This window comes from Festucalex cinctus, chromosome 11, assembly GCF_051991245.1.
Source record: "Festucalex cinctus isolate MCC-2025b chromosome 11, RoL_Fcin_1.0, whole genome shotgun sequence".
NCBI classification, from domain to species: Eukaryota; Metazoa; Chordata; class Actinopteri; order Syngnathiformes; family Syngnathidae; genus Festucalex; species Festucalex cinctus.
Genome location: NC_135421.1, coordinates 13,785,703 through 13,799,074, shown reverse-complemented (window position 1 = coordinate 13,799,074; position 13,372 = coordinate 13,785,703). Strand labels below are relative to the sequence as shown.

The 13,372-nt window shown below is 38.2% G+C and overlaps 1 long non-coding RNA gene across 1 annotated transcript in view; it reads left to right on the top strand.

Annotated features, from left to right (window-relative positions):
* Positions 1-11,499, top strand: part of LOC144030121 (uncharacterized) — a 115,003-nt gene extending 103,504 nt beyond the window's left edge. Inside the window, exons 4-6 of the long non-coding RNA XR_013287196.1 lie at positions 3,433-3,465; positions 11,222-11,313; positions 11,396-11,499. This is a non-coding gene — a long non-coding RNA (uncharacterized LOC144030121). The remainder of the gene's footprint in view (positions 1-3,432; positions 3,466-11,221; positions 11,314-11,395) is intronic.
* Positions 11,500-13,372: the final 1,873 nt, after the last annotated feature.

Sequence of the window (13,372 nt, the reverse complement as noted above, 5' to 3'; positions counted from 1 at the left end):
ATAGCCACACCGCGTTTGCGTGACGCAAATAACGTTTTTGGAAAGCATGCATTAACCTGCCGCATCCTCGATCATGACAGCAGTGCTTGCCGTTTGCAGCACAACATTCACGGCAGATCACGCAGAGAGAGAGAGAGACCGAGAGCGGGAAACGTGTTTGAGGAGGCATAATGTAACCCAGGCTAATCGGCAATGTCAGGGAGGCATTTTACGATAATTTTTTTTAAGTGCCAGATGCATACTGTACGCCCACCAGTCCAGGGTGTCCCCCGCCTACTGCCCAGAGTTGAGATAGGCGCCAGCACCCCCCACCACCCTTGTGAGGAATAAGCGGTCAAGAAAATGGATGGATGGATATATATATATATTTATTTATTTATTTATTTTTTTTAAATTATTAGCACTCTTCACCTTTGATTGTTTATAGAGTTTATTATTTTGAATGTCTTATTGAATTTGGCTAATTTGTGACTAACTAATTTGTGTTACAGTTATGAATGGTATTCATCCATAAAATGAATAAAAATTTTATGATGGCTTGCTATTACTGCTTGAGTTGTGAGGGACCTCTGTAGATTTCCTTTTCTTTTATTTTTATATATATTCATGTCCAACATTACGTGTGTGTGTGTTGCTTCATCCTAGCCACCCCCTCCCTTCTCTGCTGTTGTCCTACGTATGTGTGGACACGGCAGCCTGTATTTAGGAATGCGTGGGACTGCAGGGGGCATGGAAGGTCATCGGGAAAATGTAAATGAGTTGCATGAATCAGCCCATCCAATTGTAGGATGGGAATTTATGTTATATAAATGCCATGAATACAGATAGTGGAGTGGACATGACAGGTGAATAGATTGCCAGTGTTTGACAATAAATGCTACATTATGGAATGTTTCTTCATGTGAAAAAAAAACAAACTATCATACAATAGGATATAATGGAAAATTCCAATAGTTTGGTAGCACTATTTTTCAGACCGATACCAGTACGAGTACTCCTCATAGTCACCCATACTGATACCAAGCCCTGATACCACGAGTACTCTTGATACACAAAATCCCCCCCCGTGATGGATAATTTTATAATTTTAAAGAAATGACTACATATGCCAATATAGCATTTTTTCCTTAGAATTATATGAAATTAATAGCAATTTTCTATTCCTCTAATTTAGTTCCTGATCCAAAAGCAGCCACAAGAGGGCCAACACCAGTATTGACCTCACTCTTTTCACTATAATTGCTTTTAAAAGTAGAATTTTTCATTATTGTCATACAAGTGTAAAGAATGAGTAGAGCACTGCTATTCATAAAAAAGGAAAACAATATTCTGTATGTGAGAGAAAATATTGCATTGTTTGCTTAGATGTAATGGTTGAGTATTTACTATTTTGAGTGCAATAACTTATTGAGGCATCTTATGTTACTACTAGTAACAGTAAGAATAATAAAAAAAACAAAAACTTTTTTTTCCCATACAGATCATGAACAAAAAATATTCATAATATGGTAGATTTTATTATGATAAATGACGAAATAAACAATTATGAAATATATTATTCCGTGGGTGACATTATTTGATTGTTTACTGTTTTATTCTTTTAAAAAAAAGAAAATACAGTACAGTAATGCCAAACTACTGTTACCATTATCATTTTGATAGTGCCCTTGGAAATAGTACTGTATTTGTTTTATTGTGTAGCCTTCCAATATGTAAATAAAAGTAAAAATGATTGTATATTTTAGAATTATTTTAGGAGTAGAAAAAAAAGAAACAATAAAACATGAAAGCTCAAGAGTGTGACAAAAAACCAAAGCTCTTGCACAGGTAAAAGTACTTTTACAGTCAGTTCTAAGAAAAACATTCTGACCTCAACTTAAGGTCAAGTTCTGAACACTCACAGAGCATTACGACCTTGAAGTAACAGCGTTTCCTCAGGGGTGGCGTCGCTCTCGCAGAGGTGAAACACGAAGCTTCCGTGACTCTTTCCTGGTTATAAATACGCACAGACACGACAATTGGATTTAAAAAATAAGAAATTGGGCTGTGTTGAGTAATTGGGTTATAGTGTTTTGTGATGGCAAGTGACTCACGCGCTACTGGGGAAGTTCATTAATTCATATGCAGTGAGGCACTTTCCACAGAGATGAACAAAAGCCTGTTCTAAAATTGGAGAGGGGAAAAGCATTCACTGTGAATTGAAATGGAAAAGGATCACCAAATAAATACTTCGTACTGTATAGTTTGCTTTTGGTGCTGTACATACTCCGGGAAATCATCACATGATCGAAAAATATGCTGCATATTAATCTGGATGTACAGTATACACTGCATTTTCTTTTTAATGATTTTCATCTTCACGGGGAAGGTGATGATTTAAGTGTGTGAACACGCTTCAAAGCCTTGAGAAGGGAGTAGAATGGCGTCTGCTATACAATCCATTCTCAGATGGATTTACATTCTGTGGTTCAATCATGACACATTTCCGTTGTTGTTTAAATCCGAAGTGCCAATATGTGCCACTGCACTGCAAAGAGAAGAAAATGCATGAGATCGAATATCCTCAAATTGGAATCAGGCCTTTTTCCAAACATGGATAAAATTAGGACACGTATCAGATATTTAGAAATGCAACTGCAGCATAAATGCATTGATCAGTCAAACCCTGTCAATACATGCTTGACGTAAACGAAATACGCTGATTAGTTACGATACGTATATGAATGCAAACAGATGGAATATAATGCTCACTTATGCTCCCAGTTATGTAGCAACATATTGCAAGATGCTTGAAACCTAGAACTGTGCCTTGACTTACAAGTTCAGTTCAATCCATGAACATGCTTGTAACTTCAAGCGGTTGCATGTAAAGTTGCAGTGTACCTCACAATTGAATGAAATGGAAATGCTATTAATCTGTTCAAGCAGACCAAAGAACCCAGACAAACGTTTTACTGACATGATAATTTATATATATATAAAACAATCTTACTTTTTAAAAACATACAGTAGTAAGACTACTTAATAGAATATAAAGAATTAAAGACGACTGTCTCAACTAAGTAGGCCAAACTAAGCCATGGCTTCTACCTGTTAGCCCTTCTTGCGGATGTCAATGGTGCAAATGATGTGATGTGATCAAAGTAACCTGTAATAATGTATCCGAAAGGAAAAAATGAATAAAACACAACAAATTAAACCAAACAAAATAAATTTGTCTATATTTCATAGATAATAAATAATCTATCTTTGAATATTGGTCAATGCTCTATTTGAATTTGTCACTATCACTTGTGTTTAGAAATGGTCATGACAACAAGTCTAGCTTTGTTTGCACATCTAAAGATGTTTACATTTTCACATAACACAGTTGTTGTGCTTGGTTTAAATATACAATGTATAATTATCTTTGTTTTATATTTTGTTTTACAGGAAATGTCCAGTGGGTGTGGCAAAATAGACAAGGCAAGTACTTAACTTCATCGTAAGTCACATAATTAGACATATGATATGGTATATCATATCATATGATATAATCTCATATCTCATATCATATCATATCATATATCATATCGCATATCATATCATATATCATATCATATATCATATCATATCATATATCATATCTCATATCATATATCATATCATATCATATCATATCAAGTTGACAAATGACTGTACAGTACTTTTATGCGCCCATTACGCTGGAATGAACAATAAAGGGACACTAGTCAAATGAACATACAGTACATAGCTTGATTGGCATCCATATTGGCTGCTAATCACAGAGGTGACATTATGAGTGTGTGTTAGTACGGACAATCCGTCATCTTATTTCTAGTGTTCGTTGACGATCACAGATGCATGTTTTACGACACTAAATTGATGACAGTAAACTACTCAAACCGGAATTATTGATATATTTAACTCAGCAATTTCAGGTGAACAGATGGAAGTCAATTCAACTGGGCAACTTCAAAATAAAAGCTTAACAAAGCATCTTCATCATTATTGGTTGGACTTTTATTTTGAAGTTGGCCTTTGGCACATACACTGAAAGAAATCCTTTCAATGTATTTAATTTAAATGTATTTAATGTACAATGGTTGCAAACAAAACAGTGATAGCTGTTAGTGTAACACATCAAAATCAATTTCCTTTCATACATTAAAAACGCAACACAAACTGATTTACAGAGATACAAAAAGGAACTTAAAATAGCAAGAAAATATCATATCCCAAATAATCATTTGACTATTTTGAAGTGAAGAGGAGAAAACTGTCAGGTGTGTTGTTGTGGCGCATGTTGTGAACAGCATTGTGGCAGCAGGCTTTACTTAGACTTTTTTTTTTTTTTTCGTGCCTAAAGACACGCCATGCGCCACTGCATCGTCCTCATCTGAAGGAGGATCTCTCTCTCGAGGTGTATTTGGTCATGTTAGTTTCTAACGAAGCGACCTAATCCTCCACGATCGCCGCTTGAAGCATTTGCGTACATGCTCAATACCAATTTTGCTTGCGTCACGCACGTGTGACGTCTCTCCCCAGGATATGTGAGTGACTCTTACCGGTTTTGTTTGGCACACCTAAAATACATACACTTTTGCCAGGATACTTGTCTTACCAATGTTAGGGCCCTGCAAAAGCCGACTAATTCCTCGGGAGTTATAATAATGAAAACCACCAGGCCCTAAAACGGCCAAAAACATTTAAGGGGCTTTTGACTTTGGAGGTTCCACTGTATATTCAACAACATTTTTTTTCTTGACCCGCCTCATTTATTTCAAATATCCATCCCTGCCTCCCCAAAATCACAACTGAATCAAAACAGCGCATTATGAAGCAATTAGAAAATACATTATAGGAACAATGCCTCTGTTAGTTATGTCGCTGTTATGGTTTCAGTACATTAAACGCAGATTTCATTATACAGCAGTTAGTGCATGTACAATATAAAGTGTTGCAGTGTGGCTCATTAAGGTGCTAATACAATAGATTTAATAGAATGAGAGTTGCAGTAGAAAAGGATGTCAAAAGAACTCTAGCAGTGTTTTTGATTTTGACATATTGCAATCAGTGCTGAGTGTTGAGAGTGAAATAGCTCCAATATAATTTTGCAGTGTGTGTCGAGGTGATGCAATAACTCGTAAGAGTGAATTCTGTTAGCTGTAAACAAGGTTCTCTGCATACGGCATTTGTTCGCTCTGTGTACGTGTGATTGGATTTCATCCAAGAGGAAGCTCGGACGTTGGATGCGGGATTTTAATTTAATTTTGAATTTATTTTTTGGCTATTTGTGCGTCTGTGGGCCCGTGTGTACGGGTGTCGGGGTGTGTGTGCGTGTGTTGTGAAGTGCATCAGTGAGTCAGCCATTTGAGTCAACGCTGTTTTGTTTGAACAACCTACAAGTGCACTGATACCTGCTCTTATGTTGTACACTGCTTAGAAAATGGATTGGACCATCACCCAATTAAGTTTGTCGTCTTTTTTTCAGATGCCCAGCATTGATAGCCTTAGTAATTAGTTGTTTGTTGTGCCTTTTCCCCACCCCATTTTTTAAAACTTTAATTTCATGTGACAATCACAGATGGGGAAAGTACTGACATTCAATTACTTGTGTAAGTAAAGTGAGCAAAAGTAGAACGTACAGGCTCTGAAATGTACTTGATGAGTAGAAGTAAAAAGTATTTTTACTGAACGTTTCCTCCTACGTCAATTTGAAAGATATTAGCTAATAGAGCGAAAAAGGGTATACAGTACATCTGTCATGATTGAGGTGTGGTGGTGGACCCAAATGCAGGGAAGCAGGGCAGAGGTCAGAGGTGAAGCCAAAAAGGGATTTAAGGGAACAAAACAAGGAGGTAAACGAGGTACTAGTCAGAAACAACAAACAAACTTAGGAAAGTCAAACTTGGGAGGAACTATGGGGCGAAAATCGGGCAGCATGTCAGGAGGAAATAACAATGAATCGACAACGGACAGCGGGGAGACAAGAAACTAAATACACTGGGGGGGGGTCCCAGTTTTGCACTCAGCCTAAACATCAAACATTGAGAATTACACTTGATATTGATATACACATAAGATGACAGAGTTGTAGACTGATCAATGAATATTATAGCTGTGCCTTATATTTGTATATATGTGCCCCAAGTGGCCAAGGTGGGAATAACAGACGGAACAGCACAATAGCCATCCAATTAATTCAGTGTGAAAAACCCCCCCAACAGATTCATTCTTTTTAATTCCATATAAATATGTCTTTGCCGTCTATTTAAAAAAATAAATAAATTACAATATTATAGTCTTATTTCTCATCCTAAAAATACACAATATTTTTTTTTCTGGAACAGATTAATGACATTTCTATGCATTTCAGTGGGAAAAGATGATTTGAGATATGAGGGTTTTGTGTTGTTTACAGAATACATTATACTAATAGCTCAAGGCAGCACTATAGATAGAACCCATTTCCCAAATATATGACGTCATTCTGGTGCGATTACCACTTAATCCTGTGTAATTGTTTTTCTTTTCCTCTTTCATTAATTCAAACTGATTGATAAATTCAAATCAAATAAAATGTATGACAATTAGACACCTACGAAATGCTCCTTTCTGTTGAATTGACATGTCAAGGCACAGAAAAGATTATGCGAGTCATTCTGGCGTCACACTGTTCTCGTTTATGAGCGCTTGTGAGTGGACATCATGCTGGCAGGTGAATCGATGCTAAAGGTTGGCGGCTTCACAAGCATCTTTTTCTCTGTGACATTAAGATGACCTCTCATCTCCCACGCTTTCATCTGTAACCCCCCCCCCCACACACACACACACACCGTCAACATTTCTATCTGTGATTAGCACATAAGCCCTGTTTAAGTGAAATGGAGCGGTGAGCTAAAGGTTGAATCAACTGTGGTAAGATGTCCCACCACATCTGTAGACAAATATCATGTTCAAGATGATTCAGAAGAAGCATATAAATGTAGATGGTCAACAATAATCCTGAAGTTATCGCCGATCATGTGACGTAAACATAAATACATGTTATGTGATAGCAAGCAGTGTATATCATGTACTTTCAAAAGTCTTTAATACTACCCAACTATCCGTCTTCTACACCTAAATTGTGGCTCCAATGTCGTTTTTATTCTTCCTGAATTTAGCAATTCATTGTAAAGGCTAACAGCCCTTTCCTGAACTCACGTGTCAACAGCGTTGTGATGCTGTTCCGCAGCTCAGGTGCGATGCGTCTGGATGACAGTGTGCCGACGAGAACGGGGAATCGCTACAAAGACGAGCGGGGTGAATTTTACGTAACGGAGTGGTGCAGTTCAAAGAAGAGAGCATGACCTATTTTTGAGGGCTCTGCGGACGTAATGTTTCTGTTTCCCCGGCACTGTGGGAAGAAGAGGGACACGTGACACATCGTCACCACTTTGCAGTAAAAGTTATGGTGCATTTAAAGTCGTTTGAATCCAAATCAGTTTACTCACAAGACTTTAACAGGAATTGGTATGAAAACTTGAGTCCTATATTAACTCAGAAATGGGACTACTATACCGTCAACAGATGGGATGAATTTCAATTGTTTTTGTGGAGTTTCTAAATACATTTATTACCAAAAAATGACCTTTAAACTTGATTAGATTCAGAGATTGAAGTACAGCCATCCCGAGCTCATCATGATCACAAAATCCAGACTCAAAATCTGTTCTTGCAACTGGTCCACCAGTGTACGGAGTGGAATGAGGGCGGGCTCACTTTTCTGAAGCCTTGTCTAAACTAGCACACTTTTGTTAGCTCACATTTAAAAACGTTCAATTACCACAAAAACTGACTATCACCGGTACTAAGATCTTCTTTTCTTTTTGGAGAGGATGTCTAAGAAGGGCTGCTTGGTAAAAGTGCATTGTCCTAAAAAAAATATAACATAAAACAGTTATCAGTGGGTACTAGTTAGCCCTAAGGACCACATGAGTCTGTTCAAAAAATAACCCATCAGTATTGCAACAATGTGACTTACTACAAAGAATTAAAACAGAAGAATGTTAACATTTATTTATTTAAACTTAACACATTACATATTTCTTCTGGACTAAATATTCTATAATTTTCTAATTTTAATATGTTACTGCAATATTTTTACTCACAGTTATCATACCATCAGAAACTAATATTGATCCATGCTTATAGTGGAGATATTACCAAACAACAGGAAACTTGTTTCCAATTGTTTGCACATATTCATTATGCAAAAAATGCTTTCTGGAGTTTGGCAAAAACTAACCAATCAGCTTGAGGTTGTGATCATGTGATTTAGTAGCTGGACAAAATGGCAGCCTCCAAAAGCAGGGAAAGAAGTGGCATTTGAAGAAATACAAACTTTAATGGAAGAAGCATGTTTGTCTTTACAACACAACAATGAAAAATTACAAACACAAGGACAAGAAGTTGGTGACATTTATCCAAATAGCAACTGTGCTTGGACCAGATTTTACAGGTACGTACAAGTAGCCACAATACACCCATGCATACACATGGCCAAGCACCAGTTTGTGATAATAGAGAATGCAGGTCACTCGTGCCTGTTCCATTTTTAGAGAAGGGATTGTGCTGTATTGGAAAATTAACATGTTTCTGTAAAAATAAAGGGTGAGCTTTCATTAGGTTTACTTGAAAAACTGAAAAAAAGTGTTCTTTTCATTGAGGAAGGGGGAAAAAATGGAAAAAGAGGGGCTCTTTTGATCGATGTCCCCACAAAAATGAAAAATGGTAGCTATTTTGTGACATGTCTGAACAATTTGTTAAATTAGAAAGGGAGAGCAGATTGGTGGATCCTAAAGGGGATCCAAATACCTTCCAATGGGGGAGGGTGTGGGAGTCTCGGTGAGAAAAATTGGGCGGCGTTGGCGATGTTCAACAGCAAATATATCATCCTGTATTGCTGCTTTCTTGAATTTCGCCATTGTTTCTGTGAATTTTGAAGGAAAATGGAAAAGATGTTTACAAGTGTAGACAAGGCTTAAGCTCTCAATCAGGCTCATTTAAGCTGGACAAAAAATTCTTGATCTTTAGGTTGTTGGCCCAAGTGTGTCACATACATTTTAAGACTCCTGGAAGTACAAATTGGGTGGAGGAAGCAACGGAGACAAAATGGAATGAATACTTCACTTTGCTCAAACTGGAGAGGCGCTGTTGTTTCTCTCTGGTAAATTTGTTAAAACTATGACAGCGTCATATTGTAATATATCACGTGATGTTAATTCTCTGAAGATCTGTGGGTACAGATTGTTCTTTTTCTTTTTTTGTCTCTCTGGATCCAGCGAAGCAGAACAACAAGCAGCATATTATGTAGTCTTGAGTTAAGGATTATCAGTTTAGATGGCCTACAACTATCCATTTGTTTGACCGCTTACTCCTCACAAGGGTCGCGGGGGGTGCTGGAGCCTATCTCAGCTGGCTCTGGGCAGTAGGCGGGGGACACCCTGGACCGGTTGGCCTACAACTAGAACATCTCTATCCCTCTGCAGTCTTTTCTTTCCGAGTTTAATAAGGCACAGCAGCAAGCAACATATCATACACTGCATTTCCGAAAGAAGCTTATTTTGACAGTGACCTCAAAATATGACAATCCCCACGTCACGCGTGCAGTATGATGTGAAACTGTAACGTGACATTGATGAGGATCCCGGAAGAATCCTTCTGAGGCGTGGCAGGGACGGCTGGAGAAGTGCGTTTGACTCCAGGGGATTACTTCCAAGGGGATAACTTGGAGTTGGTAGAATCATATTTGCAATTGTGCGTACTGCAAAGTGGAGCTCATAAAACACTGTAAGTATCAAAGTATGAAATGACACAGTCACAAGAGTCACAAGAAAATAGAAAATAAAGAAAGAAAGAAGAAGAAGAATAGAAAAAAAAAAGAGTTAAAATTGGGTTTGTCATAGGTGATAAGGCATGATGCCTTCTTGTGATTGCCAAAAGTTCCAGTTGCATTGCTGGATGTTTTTAGCTTTCAAAATGTTTGTTAAAAGTCTTCCCGCCTTCTCACATTTCTCTTGTGCTATTTTGGAACCCTTTTCATTCTACCTGTTCATTGCACCTGCCTTTCAGACATGTTGTTTAAAGGTGCAAAATTTGTCATCATAATTTGTTGTCATTTTGACATACCACTTTGCACATGCAAAAATTGCCAAGTACTGTTCATATAGATCTGAGTTGAGTTGAGTTTAGTATTTGCATTTACTCCTCCCAGAATGTGCAAAAGGAACTGCTGGGCAACCGTTTATGTTTGGCTGACAGAACCCGAGTGTGCGAGCGATCAAGTTTGCACCCAGTTTTGCCTGCTCAACCATTTAGTAAATCAGTCCTTTAGTCTTTCGTTTTTAATTAGATTGTGTAGAATAAAGTGTCCGGTGAAATTATGAGTTTTAGTCTTGCTGCCTGATTTAATTTGTATACAGTTAGCTGCTATTCCAAGTCTATAATGAAGTCAATAAAAATAAACTTCAGTGTTTGAGAGAGTGCCAAACTTTATCCACAAAAAGTTTAACTGACAGTCAGCCAAGCGAACACAACAAAGGGATCACGGTGCGAAAAACAAAGCTGTCGTTTGGAATGCTGAATATGAGTATAACACAATACATGTATTCGTTTAATTAAAATTCACACCCTCATTGTTCTCTTAGCTGACCTCCATTGTGCGAGTCTGTAGGTGATGGATGAGCTCTAAACACAAAACAAACCGGGCCCACATGCCGTTTATGAGGATGAATTGCAAGATTTTTCACATTTTATTTTATTTAGCCTTTACTTAACCTCAAGTCCCTTGAGATTAGAATATCTGCGAGCAAGAGAAGACCAGTTAGACTTTAATTGGAACAAAATGAGAAAAAAAAAAAGCCAAGAATTATTATTATATTATATATTACATTTTTGGTCAAAGTTGCCCACTCATTGCTTAACAACACACACTCAAACACACACGTCTCATGTAGGATCGCTTTGATGAGTAAGTGGAACGACCACAAGCAGAAAAGTTTCTCTGCAGCCGGAGAGCTTTCCTGGCATTTTGCCCAATCTTGACAACCTTTCACCACTTGCTCTGTTTGTGCATTCCCCTCTGGAAAAAACAAAAACAAGTGTTAAACTTTGTTCAATAATCTAAACGTATTTTTACTTTGCAATATCTTTTAAATGTTCACCTGTATTGCAGATGGTGCGGGTTTGATTCCCAGCCAGTGCCCCGAAACCCAGCCACTGCTTGGAGAGCCTCATTGGATCTTCCTGTCCAACCAAACGCATCAGGTGAGCCAACACCCACATACAAACTGTAATTTTAACTCATTCACTGCGTTTGACAAGTATACTTGTCAATTGTATTTTTTAGAGCGGAGATAAATGGGGGCTAATCTGACAATGCTCCACAGTAAATATCAAACTTGGAAACAACTTTACTGATGCCCAACCGCTGGTAGATGACATCATTGCCCCATTTTATACAAAATAAACACAGTTTCAGAGTCCATGGGAGAAATGGCTGTATTTTGGCAAACCTACATTTTTCTACTGTCAATTATAAAAGAACGGGACGGGACAAAATGTAGGGAGTCTATTCTGTCATTTTGTAGATTTGGTTTATATATAATTATTGAGCGTAATATCACATCGGTATTGAAAATGTTGAAATTCTCTCAAATGGCTGGCAGTGAATGAGTTTTAAGAATGACTTCTATATACAAAAAAATATTCACTCTTTCTCAGTACATCTATAGCCAATGTTCCAAATGTACACAGTAAACTCCCACATTTTTGTAGTTCAGTAAATTCATATATTATATATATATATATATATATATATTAAGGGTGTCACGATTTCGATTTTTTATCGAAATCGATCGAAATTACGTCACGATTTCGAGCATCGAAATAGAAGAGAGGACACACGATTCGATGCCCCCCCCCCCCCGCGCCCGCCGCCACCGCCACCTCCCAGGAAAGCAAATGAGACGCAGCCATTCAGCTACTAGCTAACGGCACTTGTTAGCTGACTTCTCCTGCAGTCATGATGGCAAGCGCGGACAGACACAGCAATGGTGCTTCATTCCGCTCCCGCTTCTCTCGTCACCAGTTTGGAAACATTTTGCGTTCCCGGTGAGTTATGTCGACAACGTTCACGTTGTCGATAAAAAGACCACAGTTGCAAGATATGCTATGTGCGCGTACTGTACTCGGCCACGGTGTTACGCCCGGCTCGTCAAGGGGAAGGGAAGTAACACAATAACAGAAAATATAGAGTAGATAAACACGGGTCGACTTTAACATCTGAGTAGTTTTAATTGAAATGTCAGGCAGGGGTTTGACAAGGGAGTGAAAGTGGAAGGTGAACAAATAATAACCGCATTTGACAGAACTGACAGAACGGAGGAGAAACAACAATAACCAATAGGGGTATAATACACGGATACACAATAGCGTCGCGCTGGCACAGTCGTCCAATCGGAGTGTCGCGCTGGCACAGTCGTCCAATCGGAGTGTCGCGCTGGCACAGTCCTCCAATCAGAGTGTCGCGCTGGCGCATTCAAACTGAAGTACCATTATACGGGCACCAGCCGACACAAACACACACATACATACTAGGGGAGCGGAGCCGGCGGCGGGCCCGAGCCGCCAGCCGTAACAACGGGAAACACGACAAACATGACGGGACATTTACGCAGGCATCACAAAGATTTAGATTTATCAAATTCAACTAGAAGTGGGAAAACAACGGTCCAACCAACTATTTCATCCTCATTTACAGTGAAACTTCCACACACTTCAGCTCGCGCGAAACGCCAGATCCATAGGTCTATTTATAGCAGCAGACCTGCAGCCTTGGAAAACGCTGGATTCAAACATTTAATTAGTGTACTTGAACCACGCTACAGTATGCCCAGCAACTGTAAATGTTGGGATATAGTTTGTTCAGGCTGTATTTGTTCCATGACTTTGGATACAATATATTTTTTGTTGTTGTTGCACATTATTTTAAGAGGAACGCACAGCACACTGTTGTAACCAAAAACAGTCAATAGATGGCAGGCACCCACTGTGACTTTTTGTTTTTGTTTTTTTATTTTTTATTTTACACTTCAGTAAGAACAAGACGGTTAACTTTATATTGTAAATAAATTCTTTGAATTTGATCATTCCTGCCTAATGTCAATTATCATATATTACATAAATTTACACAAAAATAATATGGAAATTGCATCACCTATATGTAGCCGATCTTTTGAAATAAGATTTACTGTACAATGAATAGAACCAATGATCATAGACTAGCCTTAGCCTACAGAAGCATATGCCTCTGTGTTATAAAGTG